The following is a 21,988-nucleotide window of genomic DNA, read 5'->3' as shown; positions in this document are numbered from 1 at the left end:
AATCTCTGAGAGATCAAGATGAAGAACAGAGGAATTGGCTTGAATATGGAGGGGAAACCCGTTTGCCTGCCCTGACACCTGACATTGTAGGAAAATGAAGTGTAAAGCCATAGCACAATGTGTTGATTTGCTTCTGCTGAAGCTTTCGACTTTGTGTTTTTTTCATGTGCTAGTAGTTCACAAGAGTCCAGAAAGGCCTATTAGAGAGTAGCTGTTGTGCACCAGACTCTTTCCTGTCTTATTTAATGTATTTTTTTGTCCAGGTTGAAAAACACCCTGCATTTTTCTCTACAATATTAATGTTATAGATCATATATCCTCCCAGAATTTCTGGCTGTGGTAAGTGGCTGTCAATCAAATAATTAAAGAAAAAAAAATGAGCCTCAGGGATCTTGGATAAATAAGTGTGCAGTGTGAGGCAGGCCTTGCTGAATTCTCCCAGAGAACAAATAGCACAGATAAATGCATTTTTGTTTATTTGCTTTTAACTTGCACATTTAGCAACACCATTCTGAGCTCTATTAATAACCTGTGGTGTGCAGTGACAAGTCTGATTCCAGCATTCAGTATGCTGTGGGTATGCCAAGTGAATAAAATGCTAGTTTTAATCTGCTGTTACAAAAGTTACTCTATTTGCATTTTAAATAGGTTACACTACAGCACCCCCTTCTGCTGACTAAATAGAGTGACAAGGGGTTGTAGTTGAAATTCAGTTTTATTCCCACATGACAGAATAAGGATGCCTTCAAAGCATTTTTAACTGTCCAATTTCTGAATTCCTGTGCCTATTAAACAAGGAGATCAGTGCAACTCAGCAACACTCATTAAAGTGCTGGTACCTTATAAATTTTTAGGATATAGCTTTCATTTTCTGGCAGCATTGTCCATACTTCCTAAAAAATAAAGCAAGCAGCATGAATAGCAAAGTGAAGAAAGGCCTTTAACATTGCAAACAATTATGCCTAATCAGTGAAATGTATTCACTGTTCTGCATTCCTCTGATTATCATTGAATGTATTTGAAAGTGATGATATCACGTTACTGATTTAATTTATGGAACCGTCTTGGAAGTTCCTATCAAAAAAAAAAGCAATCTAGCTTGCTGATTCTGTCTTTGCTTTTGAAGAATCTGTGGACATCAGGTTGGTAAAAAAAAGGTGTAGAAGTTCTGAGTCATCTTATTTCAAAACAGAGGGCTATGAAAAATATAGAATTACTGTATTGTATGTAATGTGTATTTGAGTTCTACTTCAGTGTTTGTATGCAGCTTGTGTACTGTTGCTATGCCATAGCATAGCAGGAGTCTTGGTAATTGCTTCCATTAGTGCTATGTTTTGTAGTTGTGATGTAATTAGTCAAAAATATTACAGGGAATGGCTGAAGGAGACTTGGAATCTAATACATTAGCAGTGTACTTCCCTTCACGTAACTGATTTAGCTGTGCTTTTGCATCCTCTGTTGAAGTTGTGATATCTAAAACCTCCATATTAGTCTTTCACTCCTTCAGAACTGTTGGACAATAAGTGAGATGCGATAAATGTCACGTTTGGGTATTGATGAGGTGGGGACATAGAAAAAGGTTAGCATCTGCTAGCATCTTGAAATTCATTTGTGGTTCACTTCACAAGGCGTTTCGAAGAATAGTTGTCTGTAACAACCAGAATTCTCTAGCAACAGTTGCAGAGTTTTCTTGTTTGGGGTATGACATGCTTATTTTTGGTTTGTTTTTTCCTTGCATTTTATTTTACTAGTATGTAAGCCCATTGAATTCTGTATACTGTAAATGAAAAGAAGGTGGCATGTGTCATATGTGAAGAATGTAAGGAAGGTAAAGATGCTGGTAAAGAAATGCAACATAAAATATAAAATTATTGTTTACCCTTGCTTTCCCAATCTCAGATCAGGATTCAAGGCCAGCAGATTTTTTGTTGTTGTTTTATACTTCTGCGGGTCTTTTGTTGAGTTCCTGATTTCCATTAATAGCAGTCTAGGAGATTAAAAAGCATTAAAAAATCTATTTTGGGGATGAGTATGATTGAGCAACTTTGAATTTATTTTGTAGTGTTATTTTAAATGGATTTATTCTTATTTTAAAACTTAACATTATGTTTTACAGTGAATAGATTGCTTGTTGGATTATATTAATGGGTATTGCTTTCATTCACTGTTGAGTTGCTAGAATGTTTAAGTGCTCCTTTAGGGACAAATTCTGTTAACTACTGTAATGAAAGATACTGAGCCGGTTGAACAGTGAGGTTTAACTTATAAGAAATGAATATATTAGAATGTGGCATATGATTAGGGAGAGGTGGCAATAGTGAAGTTAATTTCCTTCAACTCATTAAGCTGAACTAAGTGAGCTGAAGAATCTCTTGCATCGTTTTGCTTTTAAGTGTGAGTAGCTAAGATATGATTTTTAAAAAGATACAAGGCAAATACCATACAAGACATTTTGTCTACTGACCTTGAAAAAATATTGTTAAAAAGATGCTAAAATTCTTGGATTTAGAGTGATATAAGTTTCAAAAGAATGATCTTGGAAGTCAAAAAATCTGCCGGGTGTTTTTGTACGCTATATGTTACAGTAGAACAAATCAATTCAGCCTCCTTAGATGCAGTCATTGCCTTCTGATTATATTTGTGTAAAGTCTTGGAGCCTTTGATCAAAGAAAGGCATTTGTGACTAGGTCTAATCCAAGCTCTTTAAGGTGTTTAACTTGCACGGGAAGGGGGTAGAGGGAGGGGGAAGAGGTTGATAACAGCTGGGATTTAAATTTAGTTTTGCTGAACTTTTGTTTTGAAAGGATTTCTATTATACACTGCTTCCTTTTCCATACAGAAGATGGATCATTGAGTAAACCTAAAAGGGAAAGAGGATATGGGAGGAAATGGGTGGGGACTTGGAATTAATCTTCTGAAGAAAAATGTTTGATCAGCGGGTAGGAGAGGATGAAATCCTCTGATGTTGACAGCAGGCAACTTTCTGACTAGTGTGTGATTGACAACTTTGATGCTCCAGTGGGGAGCGAGTGTCCAGCCGTGCTCAGGCATCCTCTGTCTGTGGGTGGTAGTGTTAATAATGTGGCAACTGGAAAGATTAATTGTGGACAAGCAGCAGGATTACGAGGAGGGCTTCACAGGTCTAAAAGGAACAGTGGTAGGAAGGCCTCTGATCTGTCAGCCCAAAAGGAAATTAGTTGGGGCAGGCTGGAGCAGGCTTAAAAAAGGGAGGAGGGGGGAGGGTAAGATGGAGTAATGGAAGAAGGGAAGCATTTAGGATATTAAAGCAAAATGAAGAGGATATTGAAAAAGGTCATAAGGGGTTGGGGCCAATGTTCTCGAAAGACCTTAATACACTACATCCTCTTACAGTACGTGCAGAGTTCAGCTTGTTTTGCAGAGAACTGCAAAGTGACTTTTGTAGTGGTTAGAGCTGCCCCTCAGGTAATACCTGTTACTTGTTTCCAAATGAGCATGAGAATAAACTCAGTTAAGGATTTTCAAAGATGTCTAAGTGCAAAATACATAGCAGAGAGTTTACTTAAGCTGTTTCTTCAAGTTAGTAGCTGCTGTGTATTTTACTTCCCACCCTTTTTGGTAGAAGTAGAGATTTTGCCAATAAATTCTGTGTTACCATTAAAGAGGCCATTCATCATGCTTACTAATGTTATTAATCAAGATACACCACAGTACTCTTAAAATGAGATCATTTTGATAAATCATGTATGACATGAAAAGACTTTATTCCTTTTAAGTGCAATTTAGACTGTAATTTTTTTCCTCATTTATGATTCATGGGAGAAACATGGATAAAATTCCCTTGCACATTTACACCTTATCTTCAGTAATAATTCAAAACTGCTCTTAGATGAAAATTCAAGGGCTGATTCACCAAGGCTGAATGCCAGCTCATTATTTTCTGGCATTCAGTAGTCCAAAAATAATGTCCATACATTAGGTGCTTTTCACAATAGTTGAATTTGGCTGCAAACCAGACATATCGATTACACTCAATTAAGCCTAAATGCATAAGAATTATCTGATGTTCATTTGCATTTTTGATCCAGTTGCACCCTGCTTTCAACCTTGCAATTTAACATTAAGTGAAAACCAAAAGGTAAAGTAAATTCAAGTGAGAAGTAGTAATCTCTCTTTTAAGAGAATAAGGGAATGCTTTGAATACAAAATGCTTTGAATCTTCTTAAGCTCCACTACTTCTGTTAAGTAAGCAGAATTCTCTTGCCTTTTCTGTTGAAGGTTATTGGAATTGGAAGGCCAACCAAAATATAACATCACTGTTCTCCTTTTCATCCTAATACTGCAATAATTTGGCCTACTGTATTAATAGCATTACATGTGCAAATAAGCTGCTAAAATATCCAGAATGAATATTTGCTAAGGTCAAAGTCCTTATCCAGTGATTATAGCTGAAACAACTGTGTTATTAATTAAATTTAAATATGTCAGAAATGTTTTTTGTTTATTCCTGTGTTTAGAACTATAAAAAGGAGATGTCTAGTAGAGAGATTTAATTTGGATAGCAGAGTCTGTTTCTCAAATCATGATTCAAAGAGGATTGGCTTATCTGAGTTACAGTTCCCATTTTACTTCCTTCAGCAGCTGAAATATTTGAAGGAACTTGTGTGGTTGCCAAAAATAGCAGGCCATTTGTATTTTTGAACCATTAGTCTCTACAAATTTGTTTTGACGCAGCAGATGTACAGTATGTCCTGATACTACACATGATGTTCCCTTACTAGTACCATCCAAGTATTGTGTTTTTTATTCCTTGAAAAGTGGAATTCAGGGATTAAACAAATTAAATTTTATTTTTTTTTGTCTAATTAGATTCCTACACTCTTGAGAGCCAGTTGACAGTTGACAATTTCCTTCCAAATGTTTCAAAGGTTTACTTTTTTTCCCTTCATTAAAGTGACTCTAATTTATGCTGGAGGTTTAGCAAAGACAACTGCTAACTGTGAAGCAGGGAAAGTGGGAAATCCCATTCCTTTAACAAAGGCAGCCTTTCCCAGTAAGGATGCTGTGCCACCTCTTGGTTTTCCAGTACATAACAGTGTGTCAAGGTCGGTGACAAATTCTGGCCAGCCCATTTGAACTCTCTGGCTGAGATCACAGCTGGAGAGAGGGAGCCAGACCTGTTGTACCCTGCTCTTGTCAGGACCTGCTTTTGCATATCTATAGTCTCCATCCCTTCATTCACACTTCACCCCTTTCTTTCCCTGGCTGTGTGGTTCCTAAGTTCACAGAAAAGCAAATACATTGTAAATAAAGTTGCTCTTCACTAACCATTCCCTAGGATGGAATGGTTAAAGACTTGGTGTATTGTTGCTTCCTGTGATATTTTCTTCTGTCATCAGGCTCTTAAAGACCTCATGGTGGTTAGTGCTCTGCAAGGTCGTGGAAAGAGGCAGACCCTCTGAAGTAGTGTTTTGATACTCTCTGCAAGCATGTCGTAAATTCAACCCGAAGTGAATACAGTACAAAGGGGTTGAATTGACACATTGCTGCCATATTGGTACACAGATATTTGGGCAACTTTTCAAAACTCAAGGGGGGCCAATTTCTAACTATGACAATATAGATGAATTATTGAAGACTCTTGCTATTGTTTGTCTTTAGGAAGGTATGTGTGCCCAAGAGATCCAATTAGTCCTTAGCCTATGTAGATGTTTATGGAGACATTTCTTAAAATTATAATTATGTAGTTATACTAAATCTGTTAAAATATGATTAATTTTAAGCATTGAGTGTATTTGAGGCAGAATAAGCTTATCAGGAGAATATTACCATTTGTTAGATAAAAAAAAATTTTTTTGGGAACAAGTATTCGTTAATCCTTTAAGTTGGAACTATACCATAGATTGTCCTATTACTCATATACCTTTCTAAAAAAATGTTTTTGTTAGTTTAAAAAGTGAATAATGCAGTGATTTCTTTTATTCTTAATTGTAGTTTTCCCGTGGATATATTAAAAATATTTTGAAATAAAAAATACTTTCTTTCTAAATCCTAGTTTTGCATCTTGTAATGGAATATGTACCATCGGGCTGATCACTGCAATGTCACAATATTGTTTTCCATTTTTATTTGAATGTAAATCAGCAAATGAGAAGCAATGAAATTTCAAATTGCTAAGGTAATTTCTCTATGGTATTACTAGATGACTCGGACAAGTGTTAAAACAGTGATAAATGAAAATAAACAGCAGTATCACAGAACACAAGATTTCTTGGTAACCACGGGTCAGACCTAGAGAATGAGTATCATTCTGTCCCAAGAAATTCGCCTCTTCATCAGTTCCCTGACAAGAAATTGGTCTCACTCTGAAATGCTGGAGGTTTGAGATATTCCCATACTGGGTAAGAAGTATGTTGCAAAGGAGAAATCCCAAATGCTTAAAATCTTTCTAAGGTAACGGACACAAGAGAATCCTTAGTCTTTGTCTGTAGCTTTGTAGTAAACAGTATTTTCTTAATATGTGGTTTTGCTACCATATCTCATTCTGCTCTCTACCATCTCTCTTTTGGATGATTTCTTGATCAAACTAAGATTTCTTTTCGATGTCCTCTGAAAGTATTCTGGAATTAAATGTATTTAGCTAAGGCAATCTTCCTTTATATATATGTTTGTATTGAAAGAATTTTACTTATCACATTTTTCCATAATTCCCTTGTGTATTGATTGAACCCTTGTCAGGAACATGCCAACATGCTGCTGTTCCTCCTGTATTGTAAACTTTTTCATGTATAATAAATTAATGGCTACTACAGTTACTGATGTGTATAAATGCAGAAAGAACTTGTGCCATGCCTCAGAAATGAGGGTAAATATTAGCAGAGAAATACTAGGATACAAGTAAAAGCTATGTGACACAAATAGAAGAATATCAGTGATCAATGAGTATTAATGATACTCCATTATATGGAATGATATTAGCCAATATGGGCTAATATCAAACCACATCTTGCTCATCAAGAGAAAGCAAAATTTCCTAAACAGTAACCATTACTTTAATTAAAGTTACCTGAAATTTAGTTTTGGGGGGGTTCTGGTGGGATTTTTCATTTGGGTGGATTTTTTTTTTTTTTTTTGGTTGGTTGGTTAGTAATGTTTGGTTTTTTTTCCTACTGCAGCTTCTACAATGTCCGTAATTTTGATGAACGTCCTTTAAAAATCTGACACTCTTACAGTCCATTTAGTATCAAATGGATACTACACTTTGGACAAAACACACAGGTTAACGTGAAGAGAGGTAGCTCAGTTTAGCAAATGTTTGGTTATGTGCATAACTTGGGGGCTGTGAGTAGTCTAACTTTTTTTGCCTTGTAACTTTTAAGCCTCATACTGTGATACACTGCAAAACTTGGGTGACTTTAGCGTTTGCAAAGATACAAGCTTCTTCTGTAATAATAATGTTAGAATTTCTTTATTGAGCTATTCGGTGACCTGTTCCTATAAAACTGAAGCTACCACCCATTTTAAACAGCCTTCCTCAAAGCTCTTTGCATGTATAGTTACCTTCCACAGCAAGAAGAACTTCTGATGCATATGTCACCAATACTTGAAGACATAACTGTCACATGTCAGTGCTGTCACTGTCATAATATTCCTGTGAATATTAAGAGTAATGCTATCTATACAAATCTCTTTGGAAAATAGCTTAGGGCCAAATGTCAGTATGTGCTAGAGAAAACAAATAGTTATCTTTCTGCTGGTGCACAGGCTTTGGAACTTGTGCCAGTGTTTGTGGAAAACAATCCTAACTGTGGATGGTATTCCGTAGAATTAAAGTTGCTCTAACCGAATACTTAGCTCAAAGGTAATGAAAACTGTTCTATATTTGACAGGGAATTATATACTGTACATAAAATAACAGTAAAACACCAGTAAACAAACCCTTCTGTTCTTGCTTTTCCTGAAATTGGAAATAAAGCTAAATTGCCCCTTCACTCCAATATCCTTTTTAGAAGCTCTTGAATTTTGCTCACTCAGTGGTATATTGCTGAAATGGCAAACTCTCTTCCAGTAATTTTAGGAAAAGCTATCATCAAGCTGTCAACAGTCTAAATTGAGATTAAAAGTACCAAAGAGAAACCTTCCCTGTTATCAGAGTCCCAAATAAGTACACTTGAATAGGCAGATAACATCTAGAGTGTACAGTATGAGACCACTTATTCCTCCAGGTTTTTGAGTGATTTACAGGGATGAAGTCTTATGTTAAATAGTTAGTGACATTTTTGTTCTTGTCTTACCCACAGCCATTCAACCTAAAGAAAATACGTAGTTGTGAACAAATGCCTGTTCTTGGAATTAGTTTCAAATACCCACTGCAGGGTATAAGGAGCTTCTATCTCTCCCTCTGACATGTTATGTGCCCTCAGCTCATATTGGTCATCAGAGAGAAGATTTCCAATACTTTGTAGTCCAGAGTAGATTGAGCTTCATGTTTACAGTTTACCAAAATCAAAGTATTATTCACTCTAGCTGACGGTGAGAGTTCTGTCTATAGCAATATGTCTCTGAAGAAGAGGTTCCCTGAACAGGGTTTATTATCACTGGTGAGTCAGCAGAGGCAGGATATTCTATATTTTTATTCATATCTGATAAGTAGCATCCTTGCTGTTTAGGCAAACCAGTCTCTATTTAGACGTTTGTTTCGATGCATGATGCATATTCATGGTGTGACCTGATTTTTGCTAGGGACAAAAATGGGATTATAACTATGGTCTGACATAGAAATTGGTGGCTGGTCTCCAAAAGCTTAATATACTAATCTACTCAGTCACTTAGCTCTTAACATTTTTATATACTATCAACTAGGAGTCCAATAGCTACAACAAAGAAGATTTCTAAGTTACAGCCTTTAATAAACTATTAGCATGATTAATTTTCATTGTTGTGGATTTCTGATTATCATTCTCAGGTTTGGTCTGGCAATTAAGATTTGAATCAGTATTTAAGCTTTGTCTTTCCCAAAATATTATAGTCCTGTTTTACAGCTTTATCAGATGTTGTAAATCTGTTTTTTAATTCTTCACAATTAATAAAAATATATAAATTTTGAGGATATGATTAATTACAAAGTAAGATTGAGGTGGATTCCTTTGATTGACTTCTACAGCTTACAAGTCAATATCTCATTAGGGAAAAAACTGCATGGAAAATAGTAATTATTCTCTCAAGACTCACTTTAGTAACTTATCATGAGATTCAAGAAATAGTTTAGCTTTTGTATTTTTCTCTTTATTTGCCTTATTTTTGCTATTAGAAATTATCGTGTAACTTTTAGTGAACACTGTCCTTTGTGTCTTCTATTAAAACACATCATCTTTTTATGTGTGTTGAAATGGGTAGATTGTAAACACTCCAGAGCAAACTCTGTATTTGAAACTGGACATATTACTACCATGATATCAATCTGTATAAGTTAAACTGAATTTTAAAAACTGATGATGATTCATATTCACCAACACAATCTTTTATTTTCATATCTTCTTCCAGCAATGCAACACTGCTTCTCTATAACTAAAAACCAAGATGGTAAATATGGCTTGTCTTGGCTTTATATTGTTCTTTCCTTCAACAGAAACATCCAACTGAAGGAAGATTACTTTACTATAAAGTATAGTTTTACAGTCTAATCTTTTTAAAATTGGAATGAGAGGATCTTGAGACTTTTATTATGGAGAAAGATTTGTGTTTCTTCTCTTCTCCCTTAACATTTTGGTATTAAGGTTTCTGACCTAGTCTTCTTGGGTATTTAATTCTTTTATTAGACTCCTGGTGTGGGTTTTAAGTGTTTATTATTAATTCTATATACTCATACACTTTTTTTGCATAGTAGGCACTATAATTTTTAATGGATCACTTCATTTAGTTCACAGGATGGTGGAAAAGGAAACTATTTTTTTTCTTTTTAGTTTTGAAAAGTATCTAAAGTGTCTAATCCCAGCTTTCTATTTTCTGTCTCCTTTCTTACATGTAGACTCATTCATATCTTCCTTTAGGTACATATCAATCTGTTTCAGCAAAAGGAACATTTTTAGCATTGCCTAAAGATTTCCTGATGGTAATTTTTTTAAGTTGTTAGCTGTATGAAAATATTCTTTTAGCAATGATACTTCATTTATGTTGTTGTGTAAACTCTTTTGAGTGCAGCTACCTTGATGGACTGCAAGCAGCCTTAACAAAAAACAAATTAGTCCTCCAAGGCTGGTGACTCTGTGCACCTGTAACCCCATCACAGCACTCATCTTGCAGGTGCATCCGCTTTGTATAATCATTGACCTCCACTCAGAATGCTGATAATGTTGGTTTTGTCACACAGGCCTCCTGTGATGCTGCTTCTGCCTCTCCAGAGATGCACTATACACCTCTGCCTTCCGGATCCAGAGACCTCACCAATCACAGAGGTATGAACTAAACTTTTATTGGTATGAACTGCTGCAAGGTGATAAGCTTTACTGTAAGGACTTCTGCTGCATTTCACTTTACAGAGAACACCATGCCTTTCAAACACTAGATGAGAAAACCATACCTGTCAAGACTACAGATTTTAACTCATATTAAATAGGATTTAAAGGTAGTCCACTGGGAAAGAAAATAAATCTATGGATAATAACATTCAGTGATTTGTGTGTGTGTGTGAGAGAGAAAAACGTGAAGAGATTAGAGTGCTTAAACATTGCTAAGTAGATGATTACATGCAGCACTGGTAATTTTGAGAGAATTTGTAAACTTTCTAGTATTTGTAAAGTGAGAGCTTTTTGGCAGTTTAACAATTTAGGTCTATAATTTTGAAATGTTCACACATTTTCATTGCAATAAAAAGGGATTCTTCTCTGTTTTTCAACATTAAAGGCAGATCAGTGTTCAATTTCCTTTTTCATCAATCCTCAGATCTTAAAAAACACCTTAGGCAAATTCTCAAATTCTTCCTGCATACCTATGGAAAAAAAAATTAGGGAACAGGTGGAAAATTGAAGTCAGGAAGAGTGCATTCCAATTTTTTCACCTCTGTTCAAAAAAAAAAAAAAGGAGAAATTTGTAAAGCTTGGAGCACTTTTTTAGCTTTTAACCTAAAACAGAGCAATGATCCTCTTATTTATTTTTTATGTTATACATTATTTCTGCATTGATAATGTAAATAGTTTGTGTAGAAGCAGGTTTTGTATAGGATCCCAGAGTCAAAGTTAGCCTTACATTTATGAATTGATGGTAGCTTATTTTAGTGTGTGTTCAAATTCTACAGCACTACAGAAGATGGGGGCAGCTTTAGTAGATTTTCGTATTGCTTGAAACTTTCTGAGAGCATCAGGCAGGCAATGCACCTGAGCAAGGATCTGTGATTCAGGTGGGAAGGATGAGGGAAGCAACAGATTAGATTTTAAGTCATTGCAGCCTATATAACTGTCATTGTACCAGAGCTGAAGATGAATATGAAGCTACATTGTGGCTTTGGCGTAAATTGATATGGCATCCTGGAAATCAGATGTCCTGGAAGTGCTGTAGTGCGTTGTGTTTGGACACTGACCTCATGTAGAAACTGATACTTTCTAAGGAGAAAGGACCAACCAAAATCTTAGATTTGAGCACACAGCTGGACTTCAGAGATTAAAATAAAAACAGGAAACCCCCCCAAAAAAACCTGCAACTCATTGCCCTCCTGCTCTCCCCCTCCCCCCCCCCCATAAGTGCCTTTGAATTTCAGATAACCATGTTGGCTTTAAGGTTGGGTTTCTAGTGTTGGATTAAGTAGCTATACTCTACTAAGACAATAAATAGAATGAAAGAATGTTGTACATCCCTGACGTCTATAAAAATACATAAAAAGTACCATTAAATGCCATGTATTCTCAGATCTTTTTATTTACATGATGGTGAATTGGAAGTGTGACTTCATGGCTGATTTTGTTATGTGACTTGGCAAAAGAAATGCCAGTAGCATTAAGTATGAAAAGTTGTGTGCCTGCGTTATTGATTGACTTCTCTTGCAGTAAAGCAATTGTGTGGCTCTAGCAGGCATTGCAGATGTGTCCATGTGGGTGTTCATTCAGAACTGGAGCTTGCCAGGTTCTAAGCACCGCTGGCATCACTAAGATTTGAGAATACCTGCTCTCTTGCAATGAAAGGGGAAAATTATATTCCCCAAATTACGAACTTTTTACCTATAGCTATTCACGTAATTCTTTATTACTTGTCTTTACTCTTCTCAGAGATCTTATGCTCTGTATGCTAAATATCCTGAGAATTTCCTTGTGCTTAAGCACAGTTATAAATAAAGTGAATGGAGAAGAGAGTGTCATCCAAAGAAAGGGTAAAATTAGCCCTAAAAAGACATTGTTAGCATGATCTGATAAGCTTAAATAAGTATATATAAATATATATATATATTCACAAGGAAATAATTAAGGAAACTTTTCAGAATTCCAGGTGTTGGAACAACCAATTCAACAACCTCCTGGCAGGGTCCATTAACTCAATCAACTTCTTTTATACAAAGAAAAATCTCTAACTTCACAAGCCCATAAAAGATTAATTGGAGTCAATAGAAAAACCTCCAAGGAAAGAATGAAATACTTAAAGAGGTTCTGAATATCTTCAAGTTTTTTCTTCATTGAGTGCTTTCAGCGTTGTAAAATAGGATTGAGTCAGCTGTTGATACGTAAACATTGGCAGTTTTCAATGCATACTGGAAAGAAGAATGCTGTAAGTTTGTGAGTGTTCTTATTTGTCCCTGGAGAAACTTGTTTATCAGAATCCTAAAGTCTGGCAAATGGTTTGGTACAACTGTAAATTGATTTTTGGGTTGAGAGGGGGATGAGGAGCAAGTTGGATGTATTTGATTGGTACAATTATATTACTTAGACATTTCTCACTCTGTTTGCTCTCCCTGCGAAAAATCATAGCTAAAAACGTATAATGATGCATGAGTTACACCGTGTATCTTGTAGGTTTTTTGTTCATGCACACAGCATATAAGGATCTGGTCTTTTTAGGTTGACTCCATGTTTTGTACAGTCAATTTCAGGAATGGTAAAAATCTTATTCTCTCTTTCAAAGCCCACAGAAACAACATATGACAGTGCGACATAAGCGTGGAATGATATGGAATAATCACTGTAAATATTCTATCGAGTGTTATGATGTTTGAGTATGAAAAGAGCAATAAATGTTGGATACGTATTTTGAAGCTTTAGAAGATTTCTCCCCATTTTGGGAAAGTTGTTTTCCCTTGTATTACTTTGTTGCTTAGACTCACTTCTCTAAGTTGAACTTTCACTCAGTCCCACTGTTCATATTTTTCAGCAAAAAATATATTGGCCTTCTATTTAGGTTTTGGGTATCTGACAACAATATGACTTGATTCTTTACGTGATCTAATTGCAGTCCCATTAGGCAAGCCTTCAAAAGTGGTAATTTTATAGCCGGCTGTATTTTTGTTTTTATTCCAAAACAATGATCTCAAACTCCTAAGGGTTTTTTCTTGGTCATTGTTAAACTAGCATTTTGTATTTCTTTTTACATGGATTTAGACTCCATTGTATAAAACAGAACTATTTGTAGAGTTCTCTTACCTACTTAAAATGAGTCAGTTTGAAGACACAGCCTCCTGTCATACAAAGCACTTAATTTATTTCTAAATTCCATTGCTTGTATTGTGCTAATTTTCAGTTTTTCTGATGAAATAAAATAAATGGGCCACCCCTTTCTGTCTGCTTGCCCAGATCTACCTTTAAGGGAAAAAAAAATCAAACAGAACAGTTAGTTATTGTTGTTTTTTAAATAGAAATGGCCATGCTCCCAATACACAAAAGTAATGAAGTGTAGTGCCTTTTAGCAGAAACTTGGTCCAAAAATTTTGGGGTTTATGTAATTTTTTTAGTGGTTTGTACGTATGTCCCAGGTACATTTCGGTTCCTTATTGATAATTTATTAACTAGGTACATATCTCAAAATAGAGCTTTCAATTCTTAACATAGTTGGCATTGATGAAAAAGAAATTTAAAAATCATAATAATGTATTTTTAAAGATAATTTTTTTAAGTGTGGAGAAAGGCTTCCCACCCTTCACGCCACTCAAGTTGTATATTTGTTTTTCATAATGATGTCTTTGGTAAGGAAGTGCCTTTGTTACGTGTAAGCATTCAAAGGCAAATTGCCTTCTAAAAGAACAGTAGTTTCCAGCTGCTGGGGAAAATAGTAGTTTATCATTCTATCTCTTCAGAAGCAATATCACTAAATCATGACTATCACGAAAATCTGTTTTCCCCATATAAAAACATGTGCTGGATGCCCTTTGTATAAACAGTTACTTTATAACATTGTCTGTTACCTGATTTACTTGAAAACATATTAATTTGCCAAAGGGATTTGGTTTCCAGTAACATTTTACAAATGACTCCTCTTCTTGTGCTCTTATTTCTGGGAACAACCAGTGGTAAGTCTGCCCCATAGCTTACTGGTAAAAGGAAGAAGAAGCAGTTTCTATTAAATACTAAGCCTGTATTTATGTAAGTAGTTTTTAGAGCCTTAGCTTGGATTTAGGCCAAGGTTTAATAGTTCCAATCTATTCTGACTGGTAAGAACTTTCTGAACAAATCCACTGTCCTGTTTTGGTGTCTATACAGTTAATTACCCAAGTGTTCTGCTGTATGCAGGCATTGCATTGTCTCATTTTATGTTTGAATGATGAGAGCCCAAATGAATATTTATTCTGCTAATATGTTTGAAGCAACTGACAGAGATGTTTTCTTATTTTCTAATCTGATTTGAAAAGTCATAAACTGAATTCAGTGTCAATGTCCAGAAAACCAGGGACAGAATATTTTAATATTAATCCTCTGACAGTGATTTTTATAGAGCCTTTTTGAACAAAGGAAAAGAGAGGTTCCTCCTGCTCTCAGTTTCTCTTCTTGTCTACATTTCTAAGCAAGTAAAAGTATGTAGGCATATAATCAGATAGAGAGACACCTGAATTTGATATGTTTCTTCTTTTCTGTGATCATTTTACCGTGCTATTGTACTCACAGAGTGTTTGGCATAGTAAATTTTTGCTAATGCCTGGAATATCTATACAGAATTCATTCTGATTGATTGTTAGGGTGTACCACGCAGAAAAACAGCCAGTAGCTTTGTAGGAATTGAGATACAAACTAGATCAAGACAGAAGTGGACTTTAGAATGCAAAAAAAGTGTTTAGCCATCCAGTTGTGCTTGAATTCACAATCCAATAGATGTCAAAGGACACCTACTGCTTTCAACAGTTGGTGTTGAAGGAAAAAGGTAGAATTTTTGGGAGACAGAGAGAGTAGTGTAATTGCTGTGACATGTGAAAGTCCCAAATCTCTGAGGATTTACCTTTTGTGCCTCAATTTGCTCAGCTTGCTCACACTTTAAAAATAAATATTCTTAGGTTCATCTGGAACTAATAATGTATAGCAATCATTCCAGAATTTGGTTTAGACTTTTAGGGTAGTACTTTAAACTATTTGAAGTAAAATTATAAAATTAACACACACCTCTTGATAATAAATGTTAATACCCAAAGTTCTTATTTTTGAAGGCTTTCAACTTCATACACATGCACTGTGAAAAACATGCTGCCTTTAAATCACAGACATAAAAAGAAAAGGAAATTGATTTACATAAAAACTTACTTCCAGAAAGATAAGTATCCTGTTATATTATCATTGCGGTCTTCTCTGTTGTTGTTATTGACACAGTTGTTAGGTACTCATTGCATTTTCAAGCCAGAGGCTTATTTAGAGTTTGAAATTGATTGCTGGGAAAGTCACAAAGCAATTTATATGGCAGCTTATCATAATTAGTTAGTTTTCTTAGTGTAAACTGCACTTTATGCTTATCAATTGATTTTTCTGTGTATCTGCATAAAGCAGCTCATTTTATTCTGTACAAAAAGAGAATAATAATAATAAACCAACCCCGTGAGTAGTACTTTATCATTCAGTTAACAAAAGGTGTCTATAATGTATATAAGAAGTATTTGCTTTAATTTGTCTAATAACTAAGAATAGGATGAATAAGAGAACTGCAAGCAGATGCAGTATATTAAAGCTCTGTATCGGGCAGAGATGCTGTGAATAGTGAGATATGTTCTTTGTTGTTTTACAAGAGGTGTCCTTTGAAAATATCATCTTTGCTAAGCTGCAAGATGTTATGTGTCATAGACTGTGGACCTCTTAGGCCAGGATCTTCTCACCATGAGATGAATAACCTTAAAACAAACAAACAAAAAAAGTTCTCAGTAGCATGGAACAGACAAGATCATATTTTCCAGGGGCAGGAATGCTCAAAAATAAGCTGTGACATTTCCTATTAATGCCAGGAAATGTGTCCCAACATTGAGTTGTGCTGTGGTCATGACTTAGCCTCTTCTTTTGGAACTGTGGGAGAATGCTAAAATATTGTCTGTTCTGGAAAAAAAAAAACCCAAAGAAAACACCAACATGCCCCCCCCCCCAAAACCAACAAACAACAAAACAAAACTGAAAACAGACCAAACAAAAAAAACAAACAAAAAAACCACTCTCCAAAAGAACCATTTGGCTTTTCTCATGAAATGAGAAATTGAGTTTTATTTCCTTGTTTGTTAGTTTGGGAAATGGACATTAATGGAAGGTCAAGAGACATAGGAGAAGCATGGAAAGCAAAGTGATGGTTGAGTATCGATGTGAGAGAATGCTTGGTTAAGAAAGATTTTGTTTTCCTGTATCAGTTAGTTCCCTTTACTTAAAGTGGTGTGAAGGAAAAAAAATCCATTAGAGGTGAATTAGGGTTTTGTAGTTTGGAGGTGTGAGAAGGTAATGTCAGAAGTTTCAAGAATTCTGATTCAATATGTTTCTGGTGCATCTGAGAGAAAGGCAGACCAGGTCTTTCTTATTCCCATGCTGAGTGGCTCTTGCTTATACCCACAGACTCACCAAACCTTACACTGGGAGATGAGATGAACGATACTGACCCATAGCTGTTGCTTCAGTGCTCCAGCTAATGGCATAGCTCTGATTTTTCTCTTCCAAACTGCACTCTAATTTACTGCCTCCTCAGTATTTCTGATTGGTTTGCTTTTTGGGAAGAAGAATAGGTAGAAGGAATGTAGAAGGAGTGTAGGTGGGAAGAAACGCTAGAAGGCACACTTCCTTAGAGAGGCATACTCCAGTGAAATGCTTCTATCTGATAACAGAAGCCCTATAACAGAATATGATAACAAAATATTGATATTTGCCCCAAGTCTGCAAATGTGTTAGAAATCTCTCCTGATTGTGTGGCTTGCCACACAATCAAAAGTGTTGCCTTTAACAGGAATTGAGACGTCCAGTACACACTCTCAGGCACGTGGTGGGATTGTTGTGGTGTCCTGGGCAGGGCCTGTAGTTGGACTCGATGATTCTGATGTGTCCCTTCCAACTCAGCATGTTCTATGATTCTGTGTAATCCATTCAGCTCTCAGCTGTGAAGTGGTTTATTGCTGGGCAGTAATGAAAGAACAAGTTAAGGAGAGTCTCATGTAGTACCTCTCCTGAGCCCTAATTTATTTGTTTACTGGAATAGAACCACCACCAATAACTGTACTCTTTTGTGAACTAATTTACCTCACTTGCTCAGTAGAGATAAACTCTGCCAGCATCTGCATGTTTCTCTCCAAAGCACAAAGACTTACCCAAATGTGGAATAAACTGTAGTTGGATTTGAGTGTGACCTTGACTAATATGGTTCAAGAAATAAATTTTCTGGGTCATTGGATTCATATTCTTGTCACGTACAGGGTCAACAATTTCTTGCCTGTGTATACAAGGAATGTTGGATTTGAAGAAGGATACTGTAGATTACTAAAACTCCAGCATAAAAATGTATTATCTTTTTGCATATTTACAGTGATGAGAGCAACTAGTCATGTGAAACTATGCTGGGGTGAATGAGGTGGGGATGATATATAAAGTGACTTGCAGTTTTGTGTAAAGTCTTTCTTGGTGGCCAGAAAGTTGATTCACTTTTAAATGACAATATATTTTCATTTGTGAGCCTTCTCTGTGTTCTGTGGTTTGAAAGCAAACCCAAGGGGTGTGATCAAGCTGACCAGAAGTAGGTTCTAGGAGGATCACTTCCTGGTACTATGTCTCTGTGGGAATAAAATACTCGTGTTTCTGTGCAAGAAGATTTTAAAAGAAAAAGAGAGAGTAATTAACTGCTTAATCAAATTTAGATTAAAATATTATTAAATATCTAAGATGTTGGGCACAAAATTCCCATTGTGCATCTAAGACTCCGGCAACCTTTCCAAATTACTAACATTTTTTTCAAATATTATAGGGATTTTCATTTTTCTACAGTGCACATTCTCCAGTCTGACTGTTGAAGACCTGACTGTTTTCCACTCTCAGGTTTTTCATTGTAGCTTTCCACGTTTGCCAAAGCTAACCTAGCAGTCTAGGCCCAAGTCACCCTAGAAGTGTCAAATCAGAGGGAATATGATTAATGAGGAAAAAAACTGTAACTTCATATTTTTGGGCAGACTAGAGTGTGTCTGATATTTCTCAACATAGCTCATTTGGTCGTGCTGGCAATAAGAAACCGTAAGAATGCTTAAGCTCCAAAGCAGCATGACTATAAAGTGGCAGAAAAACATAGAACACTTTGGCTTCTATAAGTGGAAACTTGGGATCCAAAACCATAAACCTGTCTCAAATCTTCTTTAGATATGCAGGAGAACTAATGATGAAATGTGTCTACAACTGGCAATCAAAAAAATTTTAGTGAATTTGCCACTTGGCCTTATAATCTTTTACATTAAAGAAGTCCAGTCATGAACCACACACAGTATTACAGCTATTTCAGAGAAACTGGGTTCAACACAGACCAGTACTGTGCAAATACAGTGTCCTCAGAGTGTTTAGTTAGCACTCCAGTCTATTTTTGCAGGAGTCCTCCAATTTTATCATTCAGGCATTTTTATGGCCTCATTGGAACAAATAAACAAACATCTGGAATCATGTGGTATATTTAATTAAAAAATTTTTGGTTGGCCAGAAATAGTAAAATCATGAAAAATTGCCTGTCTCCAAGCTTAGAAAGGCCAAATGATGAAGCTGTTGGCTACAGACAGTTTTACAATGTATTGAAATTCATAGATATGCACACCTGCTGCAAGTCCCCCCCCTTTATTTTGATTCATAACCATTAATGAGTGTTTAGTGCACAGATTGTAGCCCTTGTTTAAATGGGAATTTACTGTTTTTAATAACATATAGACACGTGTTGCTATATTCCATACAGCCTTTACTGTTTTATAATACATAGACAGGATAAAGCTTTATATTGTTGGTTAAAGAAACAAAAAGGAAAAAATTCTTTGCAGTGCATGTTCTGTTTGAATATTCTTTTATATGAGCATGTTTTAATTCCAGAGGCAGTAAATATCTGCCCCATGCTAAGGTTCTGTGTAGCAAATGTTGGAAATGTGAAAGATGGTGTTTTCTCATTAAAATTAGAAGCTGTAATGAAAATGCATATTTTCATTGTTACATTTAATGTTTTTTTGAGGAAAATTTCAAGAGATTCTTACTTTTGCAGACAAAACTGCTTGCTGTCATCTGAGATGTTACTGTATGGTCACAAAATATTCTACAGACCAGGATTATTATTTATGAAAACTAGTTTGTCTAATGGCCTGCTACCATTTCAGATGCACAAATGCCTTTGAACGTATGGGACATAGAATCTTATTTTTGAGTTTGTACATCTAAGTTTCTAGATAGCTGAACCCTCTATAGAGAAAAAAGAAAATGGCATACACACAGAAAGTAGTACTGCATCCAAATATTGTCCGCTATTCATCATATTTCTCATGATTAAAATAATTAGGACATTCCATTTTGGGCTGCATTTCTCTGAGGATTTAGACTATTTAGCAGGATAGGATGCTTACGTGACTTCAGGCACTGTCCTATAGTCGATGTTACTGAACTGAATGAAGAGGACATGGGTGTCAGCAGAACAAGTGCTAATTCCCACATAGTCAGCCATGCAGAATCCTACTTGAAAATTGAGGGGGAGGTGGCAGGGGAAGGGGTAAAATTTCCTTCACAGTCAGAAGGGCAGCCATCTGCATAATAGCAGTGAAACTGTTTTATCCCCTTGTGTGTTGCTTCTTTATAGTGTGCACATCTTGCTGTAACATCTACATTTCTTTCAAGCTATGAGCAGCCAAAAAGATTCAATGTATTTTGCATTTCATTGTTCAATGTGTGCTGTACTAGAAGTGAGTGAAGGTTCTTTTCTTTAATTTTGACTCCAGGAAAGAAAGGGGTAACTTTGTAGGATTTCATTGCATGATCTTATGCAAGAAGGGAAAGCTGTCAACATTTTATTGGATATGAATATCTGTATTCATGGTCTAATGATATGTTTGCTGATCAAAGTTCCTTTCAGAGCTCTGAAAGCAAATGATAAGTAGGTTGACAACTTCCCTTTTTTTCCTGTTTTGTGATACTTTTGTGGTCTGTTAGTAACCTTATTGTTAGAAAAGTAAATGATAGGAAGCACCATGACATCCTTCATTAGCTTTGTATGCCCTTAAGCAGAGAGATCACACCTGGGGAGAAGAAAGGGAGGAGACAGAGAGGTAAACAATAAGTATAAACAAGTGCAATTGTTTTGTGTCCCTTACCAAACAGAGGATGGCTGATCCCTTTTTTGTTGATCTTCATTGTGCCTTTTACATTTTGAGATATTTTGAAAGTTGTTTCTATTTACACAGAATGAATTTCTTTTACTGTGTGATTGACAACACTGATATGTTTTGTAAGACCCTTTTAAGAAAGCTTGTCTTTGACTCTAAAGTGCCTAGTAAACCCAGGCAACCACCTGAAAGACCCCCCACCTGTGGCTGCATAAAACTGAAATACAGAATGGAAAATAACCTATTGAGTATGCACTTTCCCACCCACTGAGAGCAAAATGCAATCCAGTGCAATTTTAGTACTTGCGTGCCACTGGGGAAAATAGAGTCCTAAAATCACATAGTGAAGCACTGGAAAAATTCAGTGACTTTGTGCTAAGCGTTGTGTTATAAAAGCTAAGGAACCGTAAGCTTTGCTTCTCAAGTGAGACAGATTTGTATTGCAGTTCTGTTAGAATGCCTACCAATTGTAATGATGATATTTAGCACACTAGGTTGAAAAAATATAAGGCTAGTGAATATGAATATGCTATACAGAGGGGTTGCAAGCAACCTTGTGATATCTACTTAAAGACCAAAGAAGACTGCAATCTCTGAATTTGTTTTCTTTTACTTTTGCTCATTGACAGACCACATAGAGAGATATAGAAAGAGCACTTGGCCCAGGTTAGCTCTTTCAAAACCATTTGTAGTACTACACATGGCTTCTCACAAATAATAGAGAAATAAATTCGTGTTCATGTCTTGCCTAAGTGGAGTTAAAATATGTGTGTACCAAAATTACAAGGCTGCCATGCCAAAATACTGGATTTCCCCACACTAATTTAGCTTCCTCTGTACCAGCTACTGCAGCAGAGGCAACTGTAGTAGCTTTAGCATTGTGTTTAATCAGATGTGCTTAGAAAAATGGTATCTATCCTCTCTCTACCTTTTCCTCATAGGAGTGAGGCTAGTATTTTTGCTAAACTGTGAGTGGGAACAGTCTCAACAGTAAATTTTGTTTCTGTGAATAAAAGGAGTGGGGTTCAACAGGAATAATTCCCGAGGGAAGAGCTGGAATAAACTAAAAGGTTGGTAAAAAACAACCCCACCAAATCAACCAAATGCACCCTACCACTCCTCCCAAATCCACCTAATTAATTAACTTGGCAGATTGTTTCCTTCTTAAAGGCAGTGAATGATGGATTTCATGAGGGGAGAAAAGAGAGTAACTTTAAAATAAATAGGTTAAATATAAGCTATTAGATCATTCAGAAGCAATTTGCTGCG

At 35.9% G+C, this 21,988-nt stretch overlaps 1 long non-coding RNA gene across 1 annotated transcript in view; it reads left to right on the top strand.

Moving 5' to 3' along the window:
- Nucleotides 1-10,352: 10,352 nt before the first annotated feature.
- Nucleotides 10,353-21,988, top strand: part of LOC113989448 — a 102,705-nt gene continuing 91,069 nt past the window's right edge. Inside the window, exon 1 of the long non-coding RNA XR_003541272.2 lies at nt 10,353-10,433. This is a non-coding gene — a long non-coding RNA (uncharacterized LOC113989448). The remainder of the gene's footprint in view (nt 10,434-21,988) is intronic.

Source organism: Pipra filicauda, unplaced genomic scaffold (genome assembly GCF_003945595.2).
Source record: "Pipra filicauda isolate LSUMZ 115617 unplaced genomic scaffold, ASM394559v2 scaffold207_size1410395_pilon, whole genome shotgun sequence".
NCBI lineage: Eukaryota > Metazoa > Chordata > Aves > Passeriformes > Pipridae > Pipra > Pipra filicauda.
This window is presented reverse-complemented; position numbering and strand designations above follow the sequence as displayed.